This window comes from Salvia splendens, chromosome 21 (assembly GCF_004379255.2).
Source record: "Salvia splendens isolate huo1 chromosome 21, SspV2, whole genome shotgun sequence".
In the NCBI taxonomy this organism is placed as follows: Eukaryota; Viridiplantae; Streptophyta; class Magnoliopsida; order Lamiales; family Lamiaceae; genus Salvia; species Salvia splendens.
The window spans coordinates 19,789,992-19,795,991 of NC_056052.1; positions in this window are offsets into that span (position 1 = coordinate 19,789,992).

A 6,000-nucleotide genomic window follows, 5' to 3' on the forward strand; every position below is an offset into this window, starting at 1 on the left:
ATGAGTAACCATATTTTAAAAGAAAAAGATTTGCAAATGTTATTATAGCAAAAAAAATTCTCTTATAGTACTATTATACTCACTCAATTGGTATTTTTAATTATTTATAGCAAAAACTGCTTGAAAGAGAGACCCAACATCACATGGTAATTAAAGAGCTGGAATTCTACAGAGAGCAGCTGAGAAGTGCAGAAAATGATAAGGCACAAGCTAAACAAGATCTGCACAAGGCCAACCTTGCTCTCCACGACCTAACCGGGAAGCTCGAAAATCTCAGCGAATCGAAGCAAGCAGCCATCAAAGCCACGGAGGCTATGAAACGAAGAGCCGCCGAGCTGGAGGTGCAGCAAACCGAAGCTCCCAAGTGGAAGCTTGAGCTTGACCTCGAGAGGGAACGCTACAAGGACTCCTCGGGCGAGCTCATCGTCGCCAAGCAAGAGCTTGCCAACTTAAGACAAGACTTCAATGCAGCCCTTGGGGCCAAACTGACCGCCAAGGAAGTGGCAGAAATGGCAATCAAGGCCCTTAGAGAGGTCTACCTGCCCGAAGAGAATCTTGGGCGTAAGATCGAGGAGGCCACCGAGGCCATCAAGCTTCTGCGGGAGCAGCTCAATGATGTGCGCGCATCCGATCTCAACTCATTGCAGACTGCACTCATTGAGCTCGACTGCGCTAGCAAGGAGCTGCTGCAGCTCCTTGCTGAAAGAATAAATTACCTTCTTGATTCTCCAAAAAATCGTGGATGGCTTGCTACTTCTCCACGTGATGATCTTCAATACTAGACCACGGATCTTTTGGCTGGTTCTTGAACTATATTCCGATATCAGAGTGAGCTGATCTTATCAAAATATATAGGACTATAATAAAGAAGAGACAGAAATCCTACATAGAGTGAGAAAGGTAATTGCGTCGCCTACTGCATAAAGAGGGGGTGAAAATTTTAAGTTTGTTCATGTTAGAGTTTTGTATACTTTAAATCACCTTTCTTTCTGAGTGATTGGATATTGTAAAAGCTCTTGTTTTATTTTTCAAAAAATATAACTAACTATTTTGTCATAATGGTTTTATGTTTTTACATTTAATGATTTTTTTTTGCATGTTTAAATGTATAAGAAATAAAACAAGTCCAAGTCTTTGTTTTAGTAGAACGGCTGTGGGCGTCGTCCACTTTAAGGTAACACAACCGGTTCTGAACAAAGAAAAAATAGTACTCCCTCCGTCCCAATAAATATGAAACGCTTGCTTTTCGGCACGAGATTTTATGTAGTGTTGTTTTGTGAGTTAAAGAAGAAAGAGTAAGGTAATAGAGCTAGAAAAGTAGATATAATGTTATTTCTATTTTAGGAAATGTTTCATTTTTAATGGGACAACTAAAAAAGGAAAACGTTTCATTTTTATTGGGATAGAGGGAGTATTTCAGTACCCAGATAGGCCTTGACTACCTATCGTGAAAAGTTGCAATGTCAATCCGCATATTTCTAAGCCTTAATGAAATAAGATGACATTTGTGTGATATAGCAATGAACGAATCTAACAGCAAGACAAGTCTTTATGTTATTTACTGATAGACGAGATCTTGATAAACTACCATTTCTTAATCAATGTACTTAGCCTTGAGCATACGCTATTGATTGTGCATTACTTTGACTTATCAAATGATGCGAATTTTTCGTAACCCAATAATCAAGATATATTGGGTAGTGGTAATTAATATTTCCTCTGTCCCATTAAAAATGAAACTTTTTTTTGTTGTCCCATTGAAAATAAAACGTTTCCTAAAATAGAAACAACTCTATCTCTGCTTTTTTCATCTCTCTTACTTTATTCTCTCTTCATTAATTCACAAAACAATACTAATTCACAAAACAATACTACATAAAATCTTGTGTCGATTCCAAAATGTTTCATTTTAAGTGGGACGAAGGAAGTATCTAGCAGTGCTAGGATTGCTATTATGTTGAATCGCACCACAGGTGAGTCTGGTTTGATATGTCTTCGAGAGAGCTCGAAACAAAGTTTTATTATTCGAAATCTTGCTAGTTGGAATTTTATTCCATGAAATAATAAATAAGCGTTTCTTGCTGAGTCTACTCTTGGAGTAAATAAGATGTTAATGAATAAGTCCATAGCATACATTAATTAATTAATGGAGATTTATATCTTTAGTGCGAGAAATAACTATTTAAATGAGGAACCCCAAATTACATATAATTTCATATTTGTATAGGGGATCAATATTATTACTGTAGTGACTGATAATAATATTCTAATTTGTGCTTAAATTAAATTGTGAGTCAGTTTAATTAGTTAAAAGCCAACTGGGTGTGGCATGCATCCAAACCTCCATAAATCCTAGTGAAATTTCTGTCCCTTTTTTATTATAGTCCTATATATTTTGATAATATCAGCCCACCATATATCGAAATATTGTTCGGGAATAATACAGACATATTATATTATTATCATATCTATATTATTCAGTCAATTAGTATTATAGTTTCATATCTTTCTCATATATTGTTTTCGTATTCATTAAGTTAGGGCTAGTATTATAAATAAGAGACATTGTTATTTTTTTCAAGAAATCCAGAAATACAATTCTCCTTATTTTATTTTCACGTGTTTATTTTAATTCTGTATCGTTCTTCGTTTGATCGACGGGCAAGCTCCCGCGACTACAGTTTATCCCCCCGCCGATCGCAATCGCGACATCAGAATCTTGTTAAGGTAAATTAATACGATCATGGAAGCCGTGCATCGAGGATTTTATATATAGCTGGATTCAACCAGTGATAATCCTATCAAGATCATGTTCAAATACTCTGAAAAGGTCACCAATGTCTTCGTCTTCGAAAGAGCTTCACGTGGGTACCTTGCACGCCTCAGTCGGAGTCCGGTGGAGAGAGTTATAACCAATTTACTAAAGTCGCGCAGAAAAGGCGGGGAGCTCCAGAAGGAATACCCGGCTGGGTGTTTTTCACCCTGAATATCACCCGACCGGGTGAAATGGTGCGGAGGTCCAGAAGTAACACACGGCCGGGTGTTTTGCACCTCGCAATTTACCTGACCGGGTGATTGAATTAAAGTTATCTCCCTAGTCAGCGGCGGATCCAGGTGGGGTTGAGTGGGGTCAGCCGACCCCACCACCGGCCACGGAGTGCCGCCGGAAAGTTCATTTCCTCAACCTCCGACCCTACGCCGTTCGCGTCTCCGCCCTGCTTCACGCAGTGTGAGATGAGACTGAGCAGAGATAAAGGAAGGAAGTGAGGAAGGGAAATGGCCGGAATATCCCGACATATCGCGGCAGGGGAGGCGCTGTCGAGAATGAAGAAGAAGAAGAAGAAGAAGAAGAAGAAGAAGAAGAAGAAGAAGAAGAAGAGGGGTCACACCTTAACCCCTCTGACGTATATTCTTATAGTAAATAAATCCATAAATTAAAAATCTTTAACCCACATGTCAAATAAAACACTAATATCAAATACATTCAAAAAAATAACATTTATCTATACCATTGATATCTTGCTCCTGAAAAATACTAGTGGTTTATATAAGCCACAACTCAGTGTATAAATTGTACCTTTGATTTCACATTACAATTATCAAACAAAATCTCTAACCAACAAATATAATCATAAGCAATAAATATCATAAACAATTTCACAATCATATGCATATGCCTCTCTGTCCAGTTTATTATTCTATGACAAATAAATATTGGTATCTGCCCGGGATTTCCAATATGCCAATATGATTTGACCCGAAGGTCCCACTGTGATTGACCCGAAGGTCCCAATATGTATTGACCCCTAGGTCCCAATATGAATTGACTCGAAGGTCCCATTGTGATTGACCCGAAGGTCCCAATATGTCCATTGTGATTTCAGATCCAAAGCAAGATCATCACAGATCCTCTTTAGTCATATGATTCATATGAGCCCAATACCATATGTAAAACATATTTGATATCCATATCATATTCCATCGTTATATTCCAATACAATTTATATAACATATCTATTGAACCAATCCAATTAACATACCATAATATTTCACCATCACTACCAAATAACACACAAACATATTAGGTTCGTACCATATAATTCAATTATTCACTCTAATTCTACATAAGTAAATCAACCATATAATAAATATAAATCCAAAGATTCACTTCAATTTAACACATAACAATCAACAACATATATCTGTAAAATTAAAAGTGGGGATTATACCTACCTAATTATAATAGGTATCCCAATCGAACTCCAGATTCCTCTTCCTATTCTACAATCCTTGATCCAAGTTATATTCTTTGTGCTTACTTAGGCATCCACAAACCGAACCGAACCGCCGGTTCAGGAACCGGAACCGGAACCGGCGCGACGGTTCCGAACCGGCAGACGGTTCGGCGGTTCATGCGGGCCGGTTCAAAACCGCTGGTTCACCGGTTCGAACCGGCGATTCAAATGAATTGTTTTAAAAAAATATTTATTATTTATAAAAATTAATTTTTATATTTAAAAATCAATCAATTTTCATAAATAAATAAATATAATAATTTCATAATAGCCCATATTTATTTGTTGGGCCTCTGAATTCTAAAAACCATTCTTGGTTATTTCTATTTTATAGAAACATCCTTGAATATTTTGTGTTTCACTTTCAATGTGAGACAAATATGTTGAAGTATTTTCTCTTATAACCACATGTTTAGCTCATTCATTCATATTTTTCCAATGTGGGATACAAAAATTTCTTTTGTCTTCTACTTTTCTTTATTTTTTTACTATATTTTATTATTCACTAATTTCTTTATTTTTGTCATGATTATTTATCTAAGACAAATTTATAGATAATAATAGTATCAAATAGAATAGTTTAATTAAATTTGAATGGTACATGTTGCTCATAATTTGTATATTTATATAATGTGTATGTGTTCAAATAATATTTGGATTTAAATTGGCTCACTTTTAATAATTCTAAGAAATCATTCTTGGTTGTTTCACTTTTATAGAGAGATCCTTTAATATTTTGTGTTTCACTTTCAATGTGGGACAAAATATGTTGAAGTATTTTCTTTTATAACTAGTATATGTTTAGATCATTCATCTTTTTCCAATGTGGGTTACAAAACTTTCTTTTGTTTTCTACGTTTCTTTATTTTATACTACATTTTATTATTCACTAACATTATCATTGTTTTGAACCGCCCCATGAACCGCCGGTTTTTTGAACCGGAACCGGAACCGCCTAGAACCTTGGTAGGCCGGTTCAGGTTCAATGAAATTTTGAACCGTGAGCCGCCGGTTCCGGTAGAAACCGGCGGTTTTTGAACCGTGTGCATGCCTATAGTTACTCATTGAGCCTTCTGGTCGGAACCATTAGGAACCAACGGTTTTTGAACCGTGTGCATGCCTATAATTACTCATTGAGCCTTCTGGTCGGAACCAGCAGTTTTTGAACAGTGTGCATGCCTATAATTACTCATTGAGCCTTCTTTTCAATTTTCTTTTTAACACTTTTCTCTCGCTCACGAAGCTTTTTGCTTATTTTTTTTTCTATCCTTTCTTTCGTATTTTCTTCCTTTTTTTTTCCTTTTCCTCTCTTTCTATTATCAAATAATACAAAGTGATTCTTACTACCTCAAAACTACACACGTCAGTTGCACATGAAATGAAAATTGCCATCTCACTCTTTCTTTTCTTACACTTGTCCTATTTCATCCACCTATAAACTACAATCTATGACACTTATTATTGAAAACAAACTATACATATGTATAAATACATTAGTTATTAAAATATTGGACAAAAATCCAAACACATACACATAGACATAGACGTAATATGTATATATATATTTATTAACTTCATTCATCAACTCTGTATTACTTATGATTAGTTTAATTATATTATACTATCACATTTTTATTTAATAACATCACTTATAATACCAAATAATAATTCATGTGTATAAATGCCAAAATAATATATTCAATTA